The sequence below is a fragment of the Agrilus planipennis genome, unplaced genomic scaffold (assembly GCF_000699045.2).
Source record: "Agrilus planipennis isolate EAB-ADULT unplaced genomic scaffold, Apla_2.0 scaffold10, whole genome shotgun sequence".
In the NCBI taxonomy this organism is placed as follows: Eukaryota; Metazoa; Arthropoda; class Insecta; order Coleoptera; family Buprestidae; genus Agrilus; species Agrilus planipennis.
The window spans coordinates 1,810,236-1,837,186 of NW_020442465.1; the positions used below are offsets into that span (position 1 = coordinate 1,810,236).

Here is a 26,951-nt window from a genome sequence, read left to right on the forward strand (position 1 = left end):
AATGTTGCGTCTTCAACTAATATTTGTATATAGATATGTATATTCAATTTTGTTCTTGTTTTTCTGTAGTCAATACTTTGTGTTTGTTCTAGTTATATTCGAATTTAATGTAGTTATCTGTGTAGGTAGGTATAGTTAAATATTATTTTCTTAGTATAGGTAATAACAATTATTTATATTTATATATAGCGATGTTATAAAACGTTCACCGAAGATAGAAAATACGGAGGTGAATCAAATATAAATGAGACTTTTTTATTTGAACTAGAAGAGAAAAACTAACAGCTCAGTTTTTTATACACTCTCTTGACTTAGAAACACATTTTTACCATTTTTTTGAAATTGCGCTTACTGGACTAGTATTAATTTATTATTTATATGAAAAGATGATTGTTCAGAAAATCATGATGATTACATACATTTGATAACAATGTTTCATCACTGGCTATGGTTATATTGTATGCATACGAACTACCTAGGCAATGGCATAGGTTCCTGTACCTATATATGTTAGGATCCTAGTAAGATCAATATACGTATGTATCTTATTTGGATGTATACGTAATACAATAAAGGGATGTCCTACATAGTTACCTACCTCATGTAATGATATGCAAAGTATGACTAAGTAAGTTGGAAACACAAACTTCAACACAAGATTAATAGTGTCTGCAGTAAGGCTGTTTGAATGAATTTCTGCTGCTGTTTGCATCATTATTGCACAATCGTAACTACAATAGATAGATAGATTCAGTTTGGAATTAATGCGAAAGTTAACGCGAATAATACAGAGCCGAAGGTTCTGGCAAGGTAAGGTAAGAAAAAAGATATGAGAGGGTAAATGTTCAGAAAATTTGACGATGGAAATTTTCTCCAACTCGAAAATAAGTGGTTGCGTTTAGTTCAATTAAGGAAAGTTTGACTGCAATATGGATATGTCCTTCTTTACCAATTATATCGATATCTGATTGCCAAATTTGAAATTTAACTGCTAAATTGAGCGAATTTTGTACAGAAAGTGCACTTTTTATACATTTTCCTCTTTGGTTTAAAAACATCGAAGAATTAACTATTTTATTTTCTTTTAACTGTGACACTTTTAAAGGCCATGTTACACGGCGCGTGGAGCGGCAATCCACGCGGCGTGTACTGCTTATAACATTTACCGAAAGTGCTCGTTTCGTTCGTTCATGTTCCAGATCGTACCGAAACCGTTACATCGGCAATCCACGCGTCGTGTAACAGGAGTTTTAAAAGCCATGTTAGACGACGCGTGGAGCGTGGATCGGCATTCCACGCGCCTGCCGGCGTTAGAAGAAATCAAAGAAACCGCTAGAACGTACTTGTTATCTCGAGGCCGCGCCGAACCGATTACGTGAAGCGTAGCTCGGCATTCCACCCGTCGTGTAACAGGATCTTTAAAGGCCCTATTACACGGCGCGTGGAGCATGGATCGGTATTCCACCCGTCGTGTAACAAGAGCTTTAAAGGTCATGTCACACGCCGCGTGGAGCGTGGATTGGCATTACCCCCGTCATGTAACAGGAGTTTTAAAAGTCATGTTAGACGACGCGTGGAGCGTGGATGGGCATTTCACGCGCCTGCCGGCGTTAGAAGAAATCAAAGAAACCGCTAGGACGTACCTGTTAACTCGAGGCCGCGCCGAACTCGTTACGCGAAGCGTAGATCGGAAATCCACGTGTCGTAATACAGGAGCTTTAAAGGCTTTGCTACACGGCGCTTGGAGCATGGATCGGCATTCCACCCGTCGTGTAACAGGAGCTGTAAAGGCCATGTGACACGCCGCGTGGAGCGTGGATCGGCATTCCACGCGCCTGCCACCGTTAGAAGAAGCCAAAGAAACAGCTTGGACGCACCCCAGGCCGCGCCGAACCCATTACGTGAAGCGTAGCTCGGCATTCCACCCGTCGTGTAAGAGGATCTTTAAAGGCCCTATTACACGGCGCGTGGAGCATGGATCGGTATTCCACCCGTCGTGTAGCAAGAGCTTTAAAGGCGATGTTACACGGCGCGTGGAGCATGGATCGGCATTCCACCCGTCGTGTAGCAAGAGCTTTAAAGGCGATGTTACACGGCGCGTGGAGCATGGATCGGCATTCCACCCGTCGTGTAGCAAGAGCTTTAAAGGCGATGTTACACGGCGCGTGGAGCATGGATCGGCATTCCACCCGTCGTGTAACAAAAGTCAATAAAACCGATAGGACGAATCAATTCGCTCCAGACCGCGCCGAACCCGTTACCCGGAGCGTAGATCGGCAATTTAAGCGTCGTGTCACGGGGACTTCAACAGATCTTCACCAATACAGTCTTGCATATACATATTTGTGGTTGCAATGCTTCGGCTTTTGATCAAATAAAATGTTTCGCATGACGATAACGGCAATCGGATGCTTGCAAGGGAACAGAGTGTCATTGTTTTATAAGCATGCATACGGCCTGTCTGTAATTTGAGAAGGCAAAAATTAAAACGTCTCTTAGATAATGTACTTGTCTCAATTAAAACTGCCAGCGACACTGTCATTTAACCGCTTAGAGTATCCAGAATGAAATGTAACCCGTTCGTTCTAAAAATAACGCCGCTTACGGATTGTGGACATACCATATGATGAAAGAAAGCCGATGTTAAATTACACGAAGAGCAAAGGGAATACGAATAAATCACAACTAATGTACTAAAATAAACTGTGCTAATAGGAGAATTTTAATGGTAGAAAAAGAAAAAAGTTTTCCGAAACTTTAAATAGAAGGGGACCTTTAATTAAACGTCTGCATGAAACTGCTTTCAGTTGTTTATAATAAACTAGTGACCCGTCCCAGCTTCGCACGGGTGCAATGCTGATGCTAAATATATTTTTGTTTTGTTTAGATTATTATCGAAAAAGGGAAATCTTCAAAAGATACCCCCTAAACATACTAAATATACTACAGAATGTCTTTATATACAACATTCACAGTTTTTTTGTCATTAGACAATACAAACCGGTCTCCCGGGCGTTACCGCAGCAACCGCTATGTCCCTGCATTTTAAATCTGTAATATCTTCGAAAATATTCATTTATATTACATGCTGTAAAGGGCCATATTGATCTATATTAAATGCACAATGTATTTAAGGTACTTAATTGGATAAGAATTAATGCTGTATTGCCTACAATCGCTTCGTAAATAAGTCATTATTTCTCATAAAAAGTAAAGGATAAAAATGGTTATTGTGGGTTATCCCTAAGAGATAGACATATACCATCCCGGACTTTTTTGTAGACCCTTTTAAGATGTACAATATTGTAGTACATTATTTTGATCTATCTCGTAGGGTTCAGCCAGCGTTTGCAATGTAAGCGCAAAAAATGTGTTTATTTACGACATCACATTAGAAACCTCTAAAATTATCAGTGTTTCCCTACTATATTATGCATGTATTATACATATAAACCTTCCTCTTGAATCACTCTATCTTTTAAAAAAACCGCATCAAAATCCGTTGCGTAGTTTTAAAGATTTAAGCATACATAGGGACAGACAGCGGGAAAGCGACTTTGTTTTATACTATGTAGTGATACAATCATTATAACTAATAAACAATTAAAGGAACATGAAAATAAATAAAAAAAATGACTGATCATTGGAATAAATGTGGTGGAAAAATTTTTTTCCCTTTTTCGGGATCTTCACAATATGGTATTATTTTCCGAAATCTCATCTTTACCGTTTTAAGATTATAAACTACGTTCGTATACATACAGCCTACGGGTAAACCCGGGTCGGTCAAGCACCACGTAATATAAAGTTCTGACTAACTCTGAAGCCAAACTTAGGCAGATACATCAAAAACAGTAAAATTTGAAAACGCAACGCATTTTTTATATTTCCTGCCTGGGGACCTTAATATATACACAAATTTTTACGGCGTTTCGAGTTGAAATTACCCATGTAAAAAAAGTTGGCTACATTCGTGTAGTTGGAAATGATGGGAGGGGACTGTGATGTACAAACAGATAGACAGAAACCATCAGAATTCCGACATAGGCGGATTTTGATTCGACTTCTACAGATTAAGATTTACGAGGGTGGATTGATAAGTTTCCGGCCTAACCAAGAGATGACGCCACTAGGCCTACCTTGAGGTGACATTCTATAGTACCATCCTTGGATAGCTTGTAGCTATAGTTTCAGCCCGATCTCCTTGCTANTGACAATTGAGCTCGCAAATCGTCTTTGTAAATTTGAACGTACAATTTGTTTCATTACGGGCCTGGATCTAGGCGACCAACGTCGCTCAGCTGATCTAGTGTGGATGTAACAAGTACCTACCGGGAAGAAGCCGAATGCACTTCCACCTTGTAAAAAAAAGTGAAAGTGAAAAACAAAAGCGTACCTTTTATAAAAAATGTTGAAATTGCCCGCCATTCGCTTCAATGCAACACTGACAGCGGCGTATCCAATTGCTGCGAATTTTGGCCCAGATACCGGGAGAATTTCGAATTATACGAAAGGCATTGGTAATGTTATTACGAAGTTCATCTACAGTGGTAATAGATGATGCATATACCAATGCCTTAACATGTCCCCACAAAGTCCATTGGTGTGAGATCGGGTGAACGGGGTGGCCATGCTACGGGACCAAATCGACCTATCCAACGTCTGGGAAACATTACGTTTAATTGCTGTCGTACTTGATGCGTGCTGTGGGGGAGTGCTCCATCTTGAAGAAACCACAAATTTGCCCGTACAGTTAATGGAATGTCCTCTAATCACTCCGGCAACACGTTCTCTAAAAAGTCTGCATACATGTGGCCTGTTAGCGGACCATTAATAAAGAAGGGACCCAGAAGCGTATCTCCAACAATACCGGCCCACACGTTTAATGAAAACTGATGTTGGAAATGGGTTTCCCGAATGACATGTGGGTTTTCGTCTGCCCAAACATGCATATTGTGGAAATTAACGCTTCCACCACGCGTTAATGTCGCTTCGTCAGTAGCGCATACATAGTACGGAAAGTTTGATTCACGTACACATTGTCGCAAAAATCACCGACAGAAACGTCGACGTTGCTGATGGTCTCTTTCAAGCAATACCTGAACGGACTGACAATGGTACGGGTGAAGAAGTTGGTGACGTAATGTTCGGTGTACAGTAGTCCGAGATACGTGTTGTTGGAGTGCAATTAGACGAGTGCTACTCATGGGGTCATCATCAATAACTTCTAGGATCGCTTGTTCGTTATTATTGTTGTGTTGTCGTTCACGGCCTTCAGCCTTCGCGATAACTCTTGCGGTATCCCGTAAACGTTGCACTACACGCACTATTGTTTGCGGGTGTGGTTGACATCGATAAGGCCACCGTTGACGATATACTGGACATGCCGCGAGTGCATTTTCTTGCGCTGCACCATAACACAACACCATGTCTGTAAACTCCACAAATGTAAACGGTCTATGTTCAAGTTCCATCGTACGTTTGGAAGTACACAATCCTTTAATTAATAATAACATTGCATTAATTCGTAACTTAATGACAATTGTACATTAAAAGGCTTTAACATACTGAATGCGAAAGAAACTTACCACCGACTGAGGGTTGAATAACAACCGTACTGGAATACACTATCACACTACTAATTGTCCTTATTGTCTCTTATAAAATACCCACTAAATAAATAAAGTAACAAACAAACGACTAAATTCCACAACAATCCAATGCAAACTGAACAACCTGTTACAAACTATGACATTATGTGTATTTATTTCAGTCGCCTCCAGGAGGGCAATTATACGAGGTTATACCAGTATTTAGCTTTTTACATTTAAGTAAAACAAAATAACCAACAGACTTCTTCTGGGCACATCCTTGTATTACTCCACGTGGGGTTAATGAGCCATGTCAGGGAAAACTAACGCCAGAATGAGAAATTTAACACGTGTAGTTGGTCAAAGTAGGTATACATCTTATCTCAACTGTTATCCATAACACATAGTTTTGTTTTCGTACTCTTGTACGTTATGTTACAAGCCTCTACCAAACGCTGGGTGGCCAGGGTTGTTTGTGAACCACTTCTAAGTATTCCGTAATCGTTATAATTTCTTTTCGGTTTAAAATAACATAATACTCGTCGTCATGGGCTACATTAGGTCCACTTCAGTTGTACGATCATGGGATTATGGGGGCCTACGCTCACACGTTCTTTACCATGCTTGTCAATCTACGCAATCAATCGTTTTTTGTTTTCCGACTTTTTGGTGAAAACTGATATTGATAGGTACATCTTGTCAACAGAAATAATTCATTTCCACCTACTTTTGTCAAGCACTTTATCAATGTCAAGGTCAATGCAAATTTGTTGATTAAAAATGATTTTTCGTTTACACATTGGGGCACAATTTTCGTTGTGATAGGCACGTACTTATTGTAACATATTCAGTCATGTAATGGATCTTAACGCGAGTGCATTTCCTTCGGCTGATCCGTAACTTAATACCAAACATAAACAATAACATTACACCAAAAAGCAGCTGATTCCGACCTACTGAAGGTGAATCTTTCTACGATCAGCTGGCAACCGTAATTAATTTGCGATTGTGCAGGGCCGGCATCAAAACTATTATAATTTTATGATTTTTTTTTGTTTCAAAAGTCAAAAGTGTTATAACATTTTATGTTCGAAATGTCCGTAGGAATCTGTGGTATAAATATTAATTATTATAACTGGGACACCCTATATATTACGCATACCGTCTTGCTGTATATTAGCCTCAAACCTTTCAAGTATTTCAAGCAGCTCAAGATACAGTGATGTAAATTAAGATTTCTTACTTTCAATGAATTTTAATATCTCCTATTTGGGGTTCGTACTTCAGAAGGTAAAAAGGAACCCTTATGGATCATTTTGTTGTCCGTCTGTTTGTATTTTTTTCAGGAGGTATCAAGTGAAATTAATTTCAAATACTTAGGTTAGGTTAGGTTACTGGGGTCTGCAATCCCTTGGAGCTGTGAAAAAAATAAAACTTCTGAGTCAACGTAATCAAATGATACAGCCGTTTTTGCAGCATATTTTTACACTGTCAAGTAAATCAGAACCTAGAGAGTACTTCTCGTTGTCCTATAATCATGATATGTAACCAGAAGCAATGTTTTATAGAAAAATCTTTGAGATCGATTCATGTGACAGGCGAACTATTGCAGTTAATTTGAACGAAACCGATTTTCCCTAAGGATCGTGCGGGGTCCAAGTTTCTGGCTCAGTGTTTCCCACTTTATTTATGAAACTTAGCATCTTTAATAGCTGGCATCTCCTATTTGCGGTCACTTTTTAATAGGCAGCTTTATATTATCATGCTCAGAAAAAGATTACCTTTCATTTGATATTAAAAAGATAACAAAGTAATACCTGTTAACACCTGGCTGCGAAGAGGTTGCGGCCGAGCGGGCAACAGCACCCATATCTTTTCAATGTCTTCACATACGTTTCTATGAACTAGATGATATTTTATTTACCAAATAAATGAAAGAAATTTCTTTTTCGAAAATTAATTATCATTATTTTAATTAAATGTATTTGCGGGCACTTTTTGATTGGCACCTTGTTAAAAATGTATTCTCCTACTCATAAAAATATGTAAAAAAATTGAGTTTGATCAACCACTTGATGAACGTACTAATTTCGCAGTGGGATCTTATACTATTAGGTATAGTGAATGTAAGTTACTTTGTACTTTATAAATGTTAAATTTAAGATTATTTTCCTTTATAGTTTTACGTTAGTTTTGACACATGTGTTTCACGCCTATTCAACTGATATATATTCTTGATAAAATTGTCGGTCATTATCATTGACCTCTGGCCACTGAGTTTAATAAAACGTGCGTGTGTGTTCGTCGGAGGGTCAGCAACAAACTTTTAACCCATCTAACGCGAATGCGTTCAGAAAATTGAAAAAGGACGTCTAATTAAAATTAATTACCAGATCAGATGCGTGGCAAGTAACAGCGCCTATCTAACAAGGCGTAATAGTAACCTGTCATGTTGAAAAATGTACATATCGAGATAAGGACCGATAATTTGACAGTAACAGTTCTTTGAATGATTAAAATTACCAGTTATTATAGTCGTTGTATCTATGTCACTTGTGTTAGCGAGGGAGTTAAATGGCTTACCATTGTTTATCGCTTCTGAAATGACACCATGACAGATAATAATTAAAGGTTGTAAGCTGTAAGGCACAATTTATCCATATTGTTAATGGGAAAATCAATTTATCTAATGCGTTTTTATTTTAAGAGTAAAGCTTGCTTTAAAAATTCGTATATAAATCAGAACAATACTCATAATCATAAGGTCGTCAGTCCTAAGACTGGTTGGACACGTACCTCCACTCTTTCCTATCCTGAGCTAAACTTCGCATTTCCCTTAAACCAGAACAACCCACATCATTAACTATTTGCGAACAGTAATCTTACCTAGGTCTACCTCTACTCCTCCTAAATCCTGTTTCTGTTTCTAATATGTCTCTGACTAGACCTTCGTGCCTGAGAAGGTGTCCTACCACCCTATCTCGCCTATTTTTCATTGACTTCGATAGAGTCCTCTGTTCTCCTATTCTTTCTAATTCCTTTTCATTTCTAACCTTTTCTACCCACGTTATCCTCATCATTCGCTTGTAACACCACATTTCAAACGCTTCTAACCTTTTCTTTTCCGCCGCCCCCACTGTCCATGTTTCGCACCCGTACAACGCCGTGCTCCAAACATACACCTTTAACAACCTTTTTCGAATTTCTAAATTAACCGTTCGCGAGCATAGAAGTGACTTCTTTTTATTAAAGGCGACACGANAATCATTGGACCAAAATTGATTAATTTTTCATCAATATAATGTTTTTTTTTATTGAATATATGTACCTTTTTCGTTCAGTGTACTCCTTCCATCTTGACTTATTTGACTTCCTAGGTATCTAAAATCAGCCACTTCTAATTTTTCGTCACCTATCTTTATATTCGCTCTTTCCCTACTTTTTCTTCCCTTGCCTACCAGTATTTTAGTTTTACTTTTATTTATTTTCATACAGTACTGATCTGTCAATACCGCTTCCATTTCATTTAAAGCTATCTCTAACGCAAGCTAATACTGCTATATGATCTGCAAATTTAAGCATTCTAATCTTTTGCCCCTGTATATCTATCCCTAAAGTTGTACTGTCTTTAATGATGTTGATCGCGTCTTCGATGTACAGATTAAAAAGAACAATACTATGCAGTATTATTATACTGCCACTTATATGGATATGTAGACCATAATAAAGGTTTACTGCAAGTAATGTGGCTATTTTTTATTAACTAAAATAGATTAATATAAATATACGTTTAAAGCAAAATTTAACATTGTCGTTTTTTATTTCAGGTACGTCAACCATTTAACCACTTAAGAAACTATATCGGAAAATAGACAAAATGACAGGTCAGGTAAGTTTCTTAATTAAAAGTATAAGTATTGTAATTACAAGAATCAAAGGCAGTAGTGTTCGATATTTAGGGATGGGACCCGGTACACGGCAGATCCGACACTCTTTTTAGGATCCGACCGGGTATCGGATAATTACGCCAGGATAAGATAGGATCCCGTCTGAGACTTGATAGGCTGGTAAGAGACATATTACGTAGAAGCAAAAGCAGGAATTCTGAAAGGATAATGACAACTTATTGTGGAGCGCCTGGGGAAGGTGACCTCGGATTTTTGTTACAGTTAATGAATTTATTTGGTCGACGTGGGATTTTCTTTTTACACTATAAAGTGTAAAGTTTACCAAAAATTTTTTTGTGCTCTACTATTAGATTAGATTACTATTATATGGGATGTGTGGTGTTGCGATTTTTCAAAAATGAAAAGACTGGCTCTGGATAGAAAGGAGTGATGTTCTAACTAGCCGTAGGAATAGTGAATGAAGTTTATGATTTGTGAACAGTAATCTAATATAGGTCTACCTCTACTCGTCTTAGCTTCTGTTTCTGCATCTAATATCTCTTGGCTAGTCCTTGCCTGAGGTGTCGTACTAATCTAACCTCTCACGCCTATTTCTTATTGACTTCCATAGCGCCTTTTTTTCTCTTATTCTTTGTAATATCTGCTCACTTATTAACTAACTTACTACTAACTTGAATACTTCGAACCATTTCTTTTCCGTTGCGCCCACCGTCCACGTTTCGTACGCTTTCAGCCCCGTATGTTTGGATAATCGCAATTAAAATCGTTTCAATTAAATTCTGAACTAAACAAATCAATCAATAATTACGATTATAGCAAGTACCTACCCAAAAATGCATAAAAAATTTGTTACCTATTTCACAAAGATATTATTTCGGAGCCGTTAATTACTACAGCTATATACTACCAATTTTTTACTTTGAAGTAAATGGGATGGTCAATTAATTGGCATTTAAATTAAACAGAAATGGATCCAATAAAAGAGTGGCACTGGTCTATCGGTCAAGCGGGAAATGACTTTTTATCGGAGTATGGGCACCCAACTGAACTGAAGTACGTTTTTTTGCACTGTTTGGCTAATAAATGTGCTTCTCTCTAATTTTTGTATAGATACTCGATTTTTCCAGTAAAAATTGGAAATTAAGCACGAACTCTCTATCTTGCTGTTTGTATCAAATTTCGTTCTAACCAAATCTATTACTTGATTGATAAACTGGATTCTGTGTACTTTAAATGCAGCACAGATAGAATCTTGATTGATGCATTTATCCTTTTAGAGATCGTTTGAAATTTAATATTACTAATAAAATTTGTACTAATTATCAGAACATTTTGCAATGATATAGGTACATGTGAATATTCTAGAGGGATTCGAGGGTGAATCGAGGATTTTAAAAAGGATGAGATTCACAAAAGTTTCTGTTCTCTTTTTCGAATCTAGATAATCCTCTAATAATGCTTGATTGTCATTTTAGTGACAATTTTTTATAATAAACGCAAAATTGTGTCGATAACTTTTTCTATAGAATTTGAGCTATTTTCCATAATAAATAACGAATGCGATGATTTCTATATTCTTTTTCCAGATATATAGATACACGTTCACATTTTTAAAATCATTATTTGCTCGATCTTTGTTTTATTTATTTGTGCACATTGTATATTTATCCTTTCGAATATAATTGGAAATTTATAATTCACGAACTTCTACAATACCTATGTACCTAACATCTGCATATACACACACGGACTTTATCATCTTGAAACTAACTTCACGGTCGACATAGAGATGCCTCGTTAATAAGTCATCCTGTTGGTGCTATCCTTACGGCAAAGTTAATGTGTGATTAATAAAAGAGCGTTTGAAAAAAGCTGCACCCTTATTCAAATATTCAACGTTTAAGAGCTGCGAATTTTAAACTATGTATGTTTTATGCAGAAAAAGGATAACAAAAAAATTTACTAGACCTATCTGCAAATATGTGTGAAGTCCTGCGTTTGCAAGTGTTCAACTATTAACAATTCAAACGATAACTACAATTATTATTTTGTTGTTATAACGACAGTTTCCTAGTTGTTGATTTATGTATGAACTCAGTACTTTTTCGATTCCTAAAATGTTTGAAATATGAAACAAACTGTTTGACATATTTTACTCATACAGGGTAGGAACAAAAAGTAGTAAGACTGAATTTCTGTAGTGCGAACGAAGCGGTGGAAGGGGGTCGGACCACCTAGGTTTGGTAGTGGATAGCCTTGGGCAAGGGGAAGTAAGCATGTCGATTTCCTTGAATCTCTTTTAAGAAATGTTGTTGCGATCCAAGATGGAGAAAAATCTCAAGCAGCGCTACGTAATAAAATTCTGCGGGAATCGGGAAACCATCGAAATGGTTAATGACGCCAACAGTGTTCGAGTGGCTACGCGCTGCTAGTGAGGGAGTTTGGTCAAGCACAGGGTTGCCTCGACCCTACTACTATCCAGACTTCTTCCTCTTTCCTAGGCTCAAAGGAAACCGATTACAGCCCCATAGAAGACGTCCAAGGGACTGTGACGACATTTCTGCAGAGGATCCCGGAAAGCGAGTTCCAGAAGGCGAAAGCGTAGTGGGAATCGCGTTATACCCGTTGTGTTGAAGCACAAGGGTGCTATTTTGAGGACGACTAGGGCTTTGTACCGATTAGTTCCATAAAAAATTTTAATTAATTGAGCCCTACTAACTTTTATGCTACCCTGTATTCAATTTTCGTACGTTCGATTGTATAAAGTTGTCTGTGAGGCTAGAGTTCCAGCGCTGTATCATAATAATGGTGTTTCCGGTCTCGAAAATTCACAATTTTAGTTTCCATTAACTCTTCTAACTGAGATTTCTATAACTATTATGTTCATTTAGCTTCACATTCTCCCAAAAACACATAAATACTTATCAGTCGGCTGCTTTAAACAACTACAGCCATTATACAACGAGAATATTGAGGTAATAAACAACATTTTATGAGAACAACGATGCGATTTTATTAGCTTTTGATGTAAAGATCCGTTCTCATTATCAGTTTAAAATAAGTCATATTTATTCAATCCTTAATTAAGACTTATTTAGCAAATCCTTGTTTTTTTTTTAAGTTTTATGGGGTTATTTTATTATTAATTTCATAAATCCATAATTTTATTAGCCATAAACCAACACGCCACTGTGTTTCAATTTCAATGGGTCAAGTGAAGCGTTACCCTCCATTGGAGCAATATTGATGCCACGTGCAAATTATGGTAGCAAGGGTAAATTATGAATTGCAGAGTGCAATTTATAGTTTATAATCTGATGCATCAATTACGAAACATCGTTAAGCTCTCAACTCCCTGATAATGCTTTATTAAATGAGAATTCAATGACCACATGCATGTATGTGAAACTTCCTGTCTACGTTAGATTGATGTATGCCACTTTAACACGTATGACACTATAGGTATAGGATAGGTGATAAGGCAGTTTCCTTTTCATTACGATGAGCACACCAATACCTCTAGGACAAAAAATGAATAAATCATAGACTTTAGTCAACTTCAAAAGACTAATCAAGCAATTTCAGTGGTGAAAATTTTTTTATTTCTTTACGTAATCATAAACGATGTTTCGCTTTATGGTGTTAAATCTTCATCAAATAGATGATAGCGCAGGGTAGAGTGACCTTCAACAAAAAGAAGTCACTTTTATGTTCGCGCACAGTTAATTTAGAAATTCGAAAAAGACCGTTAAAGGGCGCTGCACGACTGCAAAACAGGGATGGTGGGCACGGTGGAAAAGAAGAGGTTAGAAGCGTTCAAAATGTGGTTTTGTAGGCGAATGATGAGGGTACCGTAGATAAAGAAAGTCAGAAATGAAGAGATACTAAAAAGAAAAGGAGAACAGAGGACCCTATGGCGGTTAATAAGAAATAGGCGAGATACGTTGATAGGACACCTCAGACAAGAAGGGCTAGTCAGAGACATATTGGAAGCAGAAATAGCAGTTAAGAGGAGTAGAGGTAGACGTAGTTTAGATTACTGTTCACAAATGGTTAAGGATACGGAATGTTCTCGTTTTAGGGAAATGCAAAGATTACCTCAGGATATAAAATCAAACCACTCTTAGGATTGACGACCTTATGACACATTCTAAAACTCTTTATAGTTTGTATATTTTTTTTCGGTAAAAAATACTCTTTGAATGTCTAGGTGTTGCACTCCCACGAGCTAGTAATGCTAAGCAGTGGTTTAACCACACTGTAGTGCAGAGCTGGAGGATAGAGCAGAAGGCTCCCTTCGAACTCCTTATAAGCCGTCGGATAGAGATAGAACATGAAGACAGAGTAGAAATGAAAGATTATCTGTGGTAAGATCAAAGGAACTAAAAAAAGACTTGGACCAGAGCAGGCTGGCCAGAATTTAAATCGGCGCGTTCTCACGAATGATATGATCTGGTCAACTAGATACGATCAAAAGTTTAATTAATTTATTTTTTATCATTAGCATAGAGTACTAACAGGACAGTTTATGTATATATTGTAGATTAACATATATGTATATAAAAATCGCTTCGTTAATCCGTTGCAGTTTATATAAAACAATTAAAAAAACGTCGGAAGAATCACATAAATAAATTATGTTCTTGCAGACAATCAAAGAACACAAAAACTTTACAATCCTTAACATTATAACAAAAAGTAAGAATGATCTACATAAGCATTAAAATTTAGGGGGGGTGGGTATTATGGTGTCTTTTCAGAAACCCTTTTTTCCAAAAGAAAAGTATTTCTGTTAGTTAAGCGAACTTTAAATACTTTCATAAATAGCATCTCTGGCAAGTTATCACTTTGTTCACGTTGACGGCACTGAATTTCTAATTACAATTTCCGACATGGGCATTTAAAACTGATGCTATCTTTGACGTTTCTATTATTTTCTACGGGTGGTCTCACGTTATGCATATTACCGCCGCTGTCAAAGGGTTTAAATGTTATTAGTACTATCGATAATATATCGTAAGATGATATAAAATTTATTTCATTCTATTATTACAACAAAGGAGATGGTTCTGATTGATTAATTCCTGCACAAAACTGTTACATATCTTCAAAGATGTAATGTGTACTTCTCTGAGATAAAATACCTACCCATTGAAAGATTGATCGATAACTATAACTCCAAATGAACTATCTGCATATAGGGAGTAACTAGGTTCAGTCGGTATTTACAGGGAAATGCTACATTTATGATTGTAAATTTTATGTGGTCTTAATTAATGTTGAATGTTGTTAAATACTATTGGTTGTATTTCTTTCCCTTATTTCAATCAAAACCAAAATGGGGTTGTAAATACTTTTTGTGATATAAAAAGATTGATGTCGGTTTTATATCAATACAATTATTTACAACCCCATTTTGGCTCTGTTTTTAACGCTAAAGAAGCTAGTTTGGCAACAGCAATATGTTCATTTTTCAAATTAAAATAAGTGCCACAGGTAAATTAATCACCTTAAGCAGAAAAATGAATATTACATTTGAAATGGCAATTCAATAAAGTATTTGCATTTTGTATTTAAATACTTTTAGCAAACCATTTTGTACATAATCATAAGGTCGTCAGTTCTAAGACTGGTTGGACACGCACCTCCATTCTGTTCTTTCCTGAGTTAATGTCTAGTGTCCTACTAACCGATCTCGCCTATTTCTTATTGACTTTCATAGAATCCTCTGTTCTCCTATTCGTTCTAATACCTCTTCATTTTTAACCTTCTCTATTCACAGTATCCTCAATTTGTACAGGCCTGACGCTGGAAACTGGCGGAAATTTTAAAATGGCGTGGATGCGTGGTGGCAAAAGTAGGCAGTTTTAGGTATAAAGATTGCAGCCCTCATTCTTCAGTATTCCTATCAGGGGCGTAGATTAAATATTTAAAAATAGGGATCAGTGAGCAAGTAATAGACAGACAAACAGAAGAACTAATTGTTGATGTTGGTGACAGTGATAGAGATTCCCATGATGACAGTGAATGTGAAAACTAACTATAAAACAAAAGCAATAGGTTAATTTTTTCTTTTTGATAAGTCATGTTTTTACATTATTTTCTAGTACGCTACTGTCCTATCTGTATTAATACTATAATTTACGCCTACTGAAAGCTGATTTGTGTATCGGTTCCAAGTGACTTACCCAAATGGGTCATAAATGGGCAAGTACCTGCGCGACCACTCGCCAGCTTTCTTCGTCAGACCTGTACATCTCTACAAAAAAAATTGTTCTAGCCATAAATACCTCCTATTATTTGATATTTTTTGACTGGCTGTATGTAGGTAACAGACTAAATTAAATTTTCGCTGCACAGGTTGAGTTCTGTGGAATATATATATTATGTATGTGTGGGAAAGATGTCCTTATAAAGCAACCGTAGCTAATTTAATTAGGCAATCAAATCAAAAGATCGCAAGGTAAAGGATTTACGACTAACTTAATTCAACTGAATGACAGACACGTACAAAATTTAGATGTCAAGATTCTTTGATAGCATCTTAATTCGTTAATTGTTCTGATTATGTAAATTAAGCGCGGTAATAGAATCACATTGGTAATGGTATTACAGCATGCCTTTTATGCCTATTGTTATTGGTTGATAGAACTGTAGTACGCATGTAAATGACATAACGTACCTACTTACAAGGGGCAAGATAAAAGAGAGTCAATCTTTACGAAAAGACAAATTATTACGTAATTTCTACTATAACATAAATCCATGGAGAATATCGTCCCAATGACAATTTCTGTTTAGTATTAAGTGTTAAGATGTTGTCGTTGAATCGAAATTTTTGATTAAAAAGCCAACAAGCTTTTAACGTCACAGGATGGTAGAAGCTTTACCTAAAAGCTCTAGTTAAAATTGTACGTGTTATGAACCATTGACAACGTCATCAGTCCACATTTGGACGGATTATCCTAGTGTAACTAATAATAATGTGTTTCAAGACAAATTTAATCTCAATTCACATTCCAAAAAAGAAAACAAGAAAAATTTGTCATTTCTCTGCTAATAATAACGACAGAATCTTCCTAAATACTCTCCTTTATTTAATATAAATCAAAAATCACACTAACCGATGAGATAGATGGTATTCATAAATCTTCTACTTAATATCATTTACAACTGTCAAACATTCTAGCAAAGCTTTCATCGTGTTTCCAAGATATTAATTAAACGCTTGTTGGCTTTGTTCATCATCCGTCATTTCTTTCTGAAACACTAAGGCCATTATCGGAATTCTTGTGTCTTTTTCTATTTGCGACTGTACAACGTTAAAACTACTGACCTGATTTGGATAGAATACAATATTTAATTTTCATTTCATCGCAAATTGTTTTAAATAATCAAACATTAAACAGTGAATTTGATGAAAATTTTTATTGATGTAGTAGGATCAATATTATTATTATCTAAAATTAACTCAATTCGGCTGATTCTACTATAGGAACCAAGTTTCGGGATTATGAAAAAACAAGGATTATGAGTCTTTAAAGACCAACACAAATTGGGAAGAGGTATTTTAAAAATATTAAGAAATTTCATTACCCAATAGATATGTTTCATAATTTCTAGATTTACATTTGGAAATTAAGTTGCGAAAGTTTTTGGAATAGTAAAAGTACAAATAAAACGAAATTGTTGTCTGAAACCATGTAGGCTCAAGAAAAGTTTGGAAATTAATTTTAACTTAAAAATCACATAAGTTTAAATGGTAGAAAGTTCCGATCCTAGTTGGGTTTACTATTAGGTTGATTCAGGAAGCCGTTTGAGGTCTTCTTTCTATTATCATTTGATCACTCATCGAGACGTACCCATAAATGAAAATAAATTGATCAAATGTAACACTAATTTCTCTCTATTCTTTTGTTCATTACTGAATTTAGGGATAATGCGTAGTTCCCTCCCATATACCTGTTTTTAATTAGGGTTAAAATTTTCGGTATGTCGAATTCCCTCCTAATTATACATCAATTACCTCCCAACGGCGGCGGATGACCTTAAGTGCTAATTGCCACTATAAAGTCATAAAGAGTTGTTTAAATAATGCAGCCTTACATCACATATTAATCTTAATATTATTCATATATTATACATACCACAATAATTTTCAATGTGAAATTTATGTTACAATACGAAGTGTTTCATCTAATTTTAAAAAATTGTTAACAAGACAAATTAAAACTAATAAAGTTTTTCTAGATGATTGCATCAAAAAGCTAGACGCACACGAATTTCCAAACATTGAATTTGTTAAGGTACCCGGGAGGGAATTCGACTATCTATATTTTAACCAAAACTACCTGCGGGAGGGAATTCGGCATCACCGGAATTTAGTAGCTAGAGTACTATTAAGAATGCTCCCATGATGTAAAATATTAAATGGTTTTAATAAAATTATTTTTATATGAATAAATTATTCGCTAACAAAGGTTTAAAACATTGCATCCTCCTTTGGAGGTAGATACTTAATGAAGACGTTCATGTTTTTTTCACTACTATTTGCTTTACCTACCTGTCGTTCATGCAGAGGATACCGGCTTGTTGTTGTTGACGGATGAAGGCACAGTGTAAAGTCAAAACTTTATAAGGTATACGAAACTGCACATAACAAAAACTGTAGAAAGTTTGCTTATTATTATAATGACGCACAAGCACAAAATAAGACACAAACGTCTTCTAAAACAGAATCAGATATGTCGTGTTCTCCGACCGCACTGTCTACTCTCATAATACGTACTCAACCACGATGAATATTGTATTAGAAACAGCAATTTTAAACTCTCCTCGATTTGAAACAAACAAAGTCAGAGTAAGGTCAAATCGTAGTAAACAGTGAACTGACCATCTTAGAGGCCCTCTCGTGATGATTAGTAATAAAAGGAATAAACTTGGTAAAAGGAATAAATACGTCAAAAGATAACTGTAACTGTTTAGAGCAGGACGATCTGTAATAGATATTAACTGAATATTTGTTTTCTTATTACGGCGAACCAAAGGAAGAGTTATGAAGTTATGCATGAGGGATGACATGCAGAGTAGACATTTGATTAGTTACAGTTTTCGTCCACCAATCTGATTTTAATCAACAAAATATACGTACCTGACTATAAAAAATTAATCTTAATTATAATATTATGCACGGGAATGTAAGTTTGTTTGTTTGTTGGCTTTTCACGCATTAGCTACTTAACCGATCATCATGAAATGTTGCAGACACATTGTCAGGGGTAGAGGAAAGGATATAGGGTACGTTTTATCCAAAAAAAAATACTGTTCCCATGGGATAAAAAAAATTAGTTTTATGTGGTCGATTTCACGCTGTAACTAATTAATCGATCATCATAAAATTTTGTAGACACATTTTCAATTGTAAAGAAAAGGACATAGGGTACCTTTTATCCCGGAAAAAATACTGTTCCTGAGGGATAAAAAAAATTAGTTTTACGTGGTCGATTTTACGCTTTAACTATCCGAAGGATAGAAAAATTAGTTTAATGTAGTCGATTATATGTCTTAACTGCTCGATTGATTATCATGAAAATTTGTAGACACATTGTCAGGGGTACAGAAAAGGACATAGGGTATCTTTTATGCAGAAAAAATACTGTTCCCGAAGGATAGAAAAATTAGTTTATGTGGTCGATTATATGCCTTAACTGCTCGATTGATTATTATGAAATTTTGTAGACTCATTGTCAGGAATACAGAAAAGGACATCGGGCATTTTGCCCAAAAGAAAAAAATGCTGTTCCGAAGGGATAAAAAAATTAACTTTATGTGATCTTCGATGATCTTTGAAACGTATTTAGGACATCGACGCGAGCGAACCCGAGCGAGTAAAAACTACTAAATAATAATATGTTATACCTAATATTTTAATTTCTTTATCCTGATATTACTTATTGAAACATCTCATGCCTATTATAGTAAACTTAAAAAAATAAATACGGTGTACCAAAATGAGAGCTACATTATGTAGCTTTTGCGAATACTGTAGGTGAAATATAATTTTTGATCATATATTGGCATAGTTACTTGTTCTGTTGGAAGTTCTTTAACCATAATATAGTTGCTACACTTTTGGCAGACGTACCTACTCTAATATTAAACAGTTTGGTAGAAATAATTAAATTTGGCCACGTTTAGCGCTTAAGATATCTCGGCTTCAGTTATGCAGCTAGCAGAAGCGCTTGGTTGGATTAATGTTAACTCCTAAGCATGCAGCGTACTGGATTGCATAGTAGTATTACCATAACTGATTTCGACACGCCGTAAGCTCGATTAAATCCAGGACGATCTCCACATTAAGTTGTTAGACTTCTCCCTTGGATTATCCAGGTGCGGCATTGTGGATCTAAAATCGTTATTCTGCGGCAGGGAGTTTGTAGATTTCATATAACAACTTTCTCAATTAATTAAAATTGTATTACTCGGTTGCTTATATCTACATGTAGGAAATTATGTATTTTTCATATAAAAATTCCATAACTTTAAATGCATTAAAATTAAGGGTTTCATACCCTAAAAAGCCAAAATAAATCCCTTAAGCTTAAACTTCTTGCCTCAAAATGTATATAATACAAAAACTTTAAAGTTTTATACCTACTAATATTTTCATACAATTATATAATGAGCCACAATTACTTTATGATCATGTTATCAATATCAGTTGTAATTATCAGAACCTACCCTACTACTTTCAGTCCCAATGTCCCAACGACAAAAATCACGATTTGCCTGCGGTTGTCGTACCTTAATAATTTATATTTTTGCAAATTGTAATTGGGTGCAATTTGTAATGCAAAACCGCATTCATTGGTAATTTCGTAAATTAATTTCTCAAGAGTTATGGCTTGCAAGATAATAACAAGTTTGTTATTAAACTAGAGATAAATTGGCTGATTAGAGAAACCGAAGATATAAATTGTTTAATGCTATTATGAAAGAGCGAAAAAAGTTTGAAAGCCAATTTATCTTACTACAAGTAATACACAGTGTATTATTACTCTAAATATCGAATTAAAATTGTTTAGTGGTACTCTAATTCGAACGTATGTATTTATGTAAACTTAAAAGTTCCTAGCTTCATCCACATCCTTAACTATTTGCGAACAGTAATCTAATACAGTAATTTACAAGCATTAACATAATTTTATTCATTTAGATATACTCTGAAGAAATCTCGTCCCTCCCAGCTATCATCGCGTATGCGCCACTGTTAAAACAACTATTTTTAGAGTTTAAAGCTAACCAAACAATTTGTTCATTTTATAGAATCGAATCCTGCTTTATTTGTTTTCGTATAAAAAACATCGGACATGAAATCGATGATGTAACCAATTAATAATTTAAATTTGGAAGCGAGTTTCTCCGAAAGTAAACAACTAACAAAGTTAATTTGGAAGATACAAACGGTTGTTGCTTGTTTTCTCAATTTTCTGATTTAATTAACGGACAAGGTATTGTTACACTTTCGTTTTAAAACATCGTTTTTTCTTTATCTTCTGTTAAAGATTTGTTTTTAATCTCACGGAAATTCCCTGATTTCTTTTTAATGAATTTAACTGTAAATAATCAAGGAAAGATGAAAGAAGAAACTTCATCTTAACGTAAAGAAGACGTTTTTTAAGAGAATAAGGGATAGCTTTCTCCAGTTTACTTCCATTTTTTCAAGTCTAAACCTAATTTCCATAAGAGATCTGTCAAAAAGAAGTTTAGAGAATTAGTTCCAACATTAATAGTGAAACTGACATAAGCGTGCAGAGCCACTGTGCTACAAACTGTAGCATACTTTATCGGGATATTTTATGAACAGCTATTTGTAATTTTCGTTTGACGGAAAGCATCCAGCTGTCTGGGATTCCATAACGAGATTTACCCGTTACTAGGTGAACACGTTGATGTTCTCGCGTAAAAGATGAAAGAGAATGGAACGCCTTTTTGACGAAGAAACAACTTTACGCGCTACCACGTCACGCTTGCCTCGAGGTTTTCCCGTCGTGTAATTCAAAATACATGGCGCGACGGCAGTTTAGTTTGAAATATTTCCACATTTGAGTCCCTTATTCGTAACTAACTTATGGAATTAACAGCCTGTTTTTGTAACTATTTGCAATAAAATGATAACCAGGTGAAGAGAAATTAGTGATAAATTATTTTTACGTCTATGTCATAATCTGTACAAACTTTGGTAAAGGTCTAGATGATGGCCCCCCACCCTCGAAGGGGGTGGGGATCGAAAGAGGAGGTCTCCCCCACCACTGTACCATAAAAAGTTCGTGGCGGTCTCAGCCCCATAAAAAGTTATAGGGGTTCAAAGTTAATAAATATGCCAATTTTTATACATTTCTAGGCATGTAAATATTTATATAGTCATTCTTAAACAATATTCAAAGGTAAAACTAATGAAAAATACATAAAAATATTGAGAAAGTTATATAAAACATTATTTAAATATCTTTATCAATAGGGTAGGTTAGGTTAGGTTATCGGGTTTTGTTCAAGTGACCACCCTCTTTCGATCCCCCACCTCCACCCGCTTGAAAATAATTTTTTTATTGAATTTTATTTGAATTATAGTGTATGAAAATTGTCAAAATAATCAACTTTCAACCCCCATAACTTTTTATGGGGGTGAGACCGCCGCAAATTTTTTATGGGGTTTTACTCAGGTGACCACCCTCTTTCGATCCCCCCTACCCCCTTTCGATCCTTCCTACCCCCACCCTCCTCTAACCCCAGTAACTTTTTATGGGGGTGAGACCGCCACGAACTTTTTATGGTACAGTGGTGAGGGAGACCTCTTCTTTCGATCCCACTCACCCCCACGGGGACATTTACCCAAACTTTTACGGATTTACCAATTCATCACATAATCATGTCAAAATTGAATCCTGTTTTGGTCTGGCGATAAGCAAAGCAAAATCAAGATTAAGATTGTCCTGGCCATGGTATTGATTTTGTTCTTGCCTATTAGATCTTGGTCTTAGTGATATAGCCTCGGTTTTGGTCTTGCTCAAATACTAATCTTGGTCTTGGTCTGGGTCATGGATTTGAGTGTTAAGTCTTGAGCTTGCTCATTTAATCTGATATTTACTCTTTTTTTAATAATTAGTCATAACACCGATACTTTACCAAACCACTATCGAGGTACAGTGTTGCAAATTGTTTAGGACAGCTTTCAGTTTAAAGAACGCTATCTCTTCACGGGTGTAGTCACTTAATAAACAAATATAAACAATAATTAAAAACGCTGACATCCAGCAATATTTTAGATCTTCGCTAAATGACGTTGCATGAATAATTTTGCATACACATTCACGATTGCAATGTGCTTAAAGCAATAAATGCACGAAGTATCAATCGTGTTGCACTTTCAACCCATCGTGTTGAGTATCTGCAATAATAAAAGATTGATGCATACAGTTCATCGACATATTCATCGCGAATTAATGCCCCAGACCGATGCTGTGGTCGCGAACGTGACTGATTTGCAATCAGCTAAACGTTTTAAAAGTCCGATAAATAAATATTATGTCGTCTACAGACAAAGTAGACATTTAATGATAGATGGTATTGCATACAGACGTTTGTTCGTCAACGAAATGAATAAATATAAATTGATATTTGAGCACCATTATCATAAAGTCGTCGGTCCTAAAACTGGTTGGACACGTACCTCCACTCTTTTCTACCCTGAGCTCATCTTCGTATTTCCTTAAAACTAGAACATCCCACATCCTTAACTATTTGCGAACAATAATCTAATCTAGGCCTACCTCTAATCCTCTTAACTCTTGTTTCTGCCGCTAATATGTCCCTTACTAGACCTTCGTGCCTGAGAAGGAGTCCTACCAACCTATTTCACCTATTTCTTATTGACTTCCATAGAGTCCTCTATTCTCCTATTATTTCTAATACCTCTTCATTTCTAGCCTTCTTTATCCACGCTATCCTTATCATTCGCCTGCAACATCACATTTCAAACACTTGTAACCTTTTCTTTTCTGCCGCGTCCACCGTCTATGTTTCGCATCCGTACAGCGCCACGCTCCAAACATACAGCTTTAACAATCTTATTTGAATTTCTAAATTAACCGTTCGCGAGCATAGAAGTGACTTCGTTTTATTGAAGGCGACTCGACCCTGCGCTATCCTCTGCTTTATATCCCTACTATTCCTTCCGTCCTGACTTATCTCACTTCCTAGATACCTAAATTCAGCCACTTCTTCTAATTTTTTGTCTCCTATCTTTATATTCGCTCTTTCCCTCCTTTTTCTTCCTTGCATAACAGTACTTTTGTTTTAATTTTATTTATTTTCATACAATACTGTTTTGTCAATATTGCTTCCATTTTAGTTAAAACTATCTCTAATTCCTTCTTGTTTGATGCTAATACTGCTATATCATCTGCAAATCTAAGCATACTAATCTTTTGTCCCTGTATATCTATCTCTACAGTTGTGCTGGCTTTAATGGTGTTGACCGCGTTTTCGATGTATAGATTAAAAAGTAGCGGTGACAGTATGCATCCTGGTGTTACTCCCTTCCTGTTGGGCATAATTTTGCTAAATTTTATTTGGATAACTATAATTTTCAGCGAACAAGGGGTGAATTCAACGAACCTTGTGGAGAGATGCATGTGAATTATTTATGATTAGGTTTCTACTGATTCCTATAATTCCCTGGTTAGTATGAACGATTAGGGTATTAGGTTATGGTGGAAATATATGAAGTAGTTTGCCTCAGGGGTTAAGTCTATGCATTTTCTAACTAAATGTAGAAACTTCCTCGATGCTTCAACTTCAAAAATTTACTTAATTCTGGAAGTGTCTCTACCATAAATATATACGTATAAGTACCTAGAGATAAAGAAGAACGAAATAAAAAGTTGATGGATTCTGTTTGAATCGAATGAATGACGCGAGTAAAGAAGAAGGTATTGTGTGTGTGCTAGACTGTGAACTTTTGCACGATAAACGATCAGTCTGCGACGATATCAGATAAAGTCCGCGCATACTTCTTGTCAGGCTGTGATTTATTTGCGGATGGCTTCTGGTCTTTCAACTGCTCAGCATCGCGTGGAATGCGCCATTCAGGTGCAAAGCTGCAGCAATCCGAACGTGTTCTCTTCAAACATTAAAAAATGCTGATGACCTTTGATCGGTAAATATTTGAAATAACGGAAAATCCTCACGTACCTACGCGCCTTCAGTTTCAAATTAAATTTATTTCAAAATCAGCCGTCAATAGTGCACACATGAAAAATTGTGCATTCCGTCAAAGGTAAACAAGAAAGCATTGATTGTATAAATAAAAAATTACAAAAAACAAAAATATGCAGGAAATTTCTATTAGCGTAGTATGCGGTCTACTTCTGTTGTGTGATCTGCCTGTACCTACCTGCACTAAGGTAATTATTTAACTAAAATCTTGTCGGTAGACCGCATATTAGACCAGACACTTCTCGATAGACTACATTTTAAAACAGATAATTGTCAGAAAATCGTGTAATAAGGCAGGTACTTGTAGGTAGACCGCATATCAAAACAGAAACCTATCGGTAGACCGCATATTAAAGATAGACCGCCCACACAAGCAGATAGGTACATATCGGCAGACTGAAAATTAAAGCTGATATTTGTCAGTAGATCGCGTATTAAACCAGAAATCTGTCGGTAGACCGCATATTAGAGCAGATACTTGCTTATAGACCGACCGCCTATATGAGCAGTTAGCTACATACCGGCGGACTGAAAATTAAAGCTGATACTTGTCAGTAGATCGCGTATTAAACCAGAAATCTTTCGGTAGACCGCATATCAGAGCAGATACATGTCGGTAGACTGAAAAGTGAAACAAATACTAGTCGGTGGACCGTGTAATATGGCAGGTACTTGTAGGTAGACCGCATATCAAAACAGAAACCCGTCGGAAAACTGCATATTAAAGCTGATCCTTGCTGATAGACCCCCTATAACAGCAGATATACATCGGTAGACTGAAAATTAAAACTGATATTTTTCAGTAGACCGATAGAAACCAGATACCTGTCGGTAGACCGCATATTAAAATAAATACTTGCTGGTAGACCGCATATTAGAACAGATACATATCGTCAGACTGAAAAGTAAAGCACATTATAAAAAATCTATAAAATCCTTGTTTGTATTGGTGTCTGGTGTTATAAATTGTTTTTCGATACTTCAATACGTCTTTTAAGTTTTAAGTCCAGCAATTGCATCCCAAGACTTCTGTAATAGTCTCTTAAAACAAACATCGAGTTTTATCGTAACAATACGTATTTAATTTCCTTTCAACGACAAAGGGATCTTCTCTTCGTTTTTTTTTTTTTTTTGACGACGACACGAGTATCTACTCAACGCTTTTTTAGAAACGTTTATTGCAGTTTTAAAAGCACTCGTTGCCTGCTTTTTTCCAGTCGCCCTTGTCGTTCAATAAAAAGTGCTTCGCTAAGTGCCAGAGTTTTTGCGCTAATTGAAAGGGCACACTGTCTGATGACAATTCAAAAAGAACTTTCCGATGTCTAGAGGAAGTGCCATTCGCAAGTAAAGGCGTTTAACAACGCAACAGCAACGGCAAAAGACGAAGCAGAAAAAGAAGAATAAGAAAACGGAAAAAAATAAATTATCCCTCGATTGCGGACGAGGCGTTCCACATATCATGTGGGTGGTGTTAGTCTGTTGCTCGTTGTGGCTAATAATATAACCTGGGGCTGAGGTCAACGGAGATGCGGTGGCATGTTGTGACTGGGATCAAGTGAGCTGTTGCAGAAGACGTCAACTCATTTTGTTTAATTGTTCAGTGGCGGACAACAACCAACCGCATTGTAGACAAGTTAATCTCGGTGCGCTGTGTTCGTCTCACGCGATCAACAAACCAACAACAAAAATTCACTTCGTTCAGGACGCTAAATTATTATAAAAAGTGACTCGTCTGGCGTGATGGGATACAACTTAAAGAATTAATTTCTTTTCAATAACGTAGCAATAAATAATAGATTAAAAAGTAAAAATATACTGAGTATCCTAATCCCGGAGAAATATCGAGGTGTCATCCGTGCTTTTAGTGGTCTGAACAAACACAAACTTAAAATACTACTAATTTTAATAACCTTATAAATCTCTGAGTTCCAGCGTATCCAAACCACTAATCCTTGAAAATAATTGGTAAAGGTCTAGACGATGGCCCCTCGAAAGGGGTGGGGATCGAAGGAGGAGGTCTCCCCCACCACTGTACCATAAAAAGTTCGTGGCGGTCTCACCCCCATAAAAAGTTATGGGGGTTCAAAGTTAATAAATATGCCAATTTTTATACATTTCTAGGCATGTAAATATTTATATAGTCATTCTTAAACAATATTCAAAGGTAAAACTAATG

General features: G+C 36.1%; 1 protein-coding gene and 1 long non-coding RNA gene across 2 annotated transcripts in view; one reads left to right on the forward strand and one right to left on the reverse strand.

Moving 5' to 3' along the window:
* Window positions 1-18,358, reverse strand: part of LOC112906607 — an 83,509-nt gene extending 65,151 nt beyond the window's left edge. The window contains exon 1 of the long non-coding RNA XR_003232459.1: window positions 18,059-18,358. This is a non-coding gene — a long non-coding RNA (uncharacterized LOC112906607). The remainder of the gene's footprint in view (window positions 1-18,058) is intronic.
* LOC108734062 (collagen alpha-1(XV) chain-like) overlaps window positions 1-26,951 on the forward strand; it is a 368,331-nt gene that overhangs the window by 82,417 nt on the left and 258,963 nt on the right. The window lies entirely within an intron of this gene.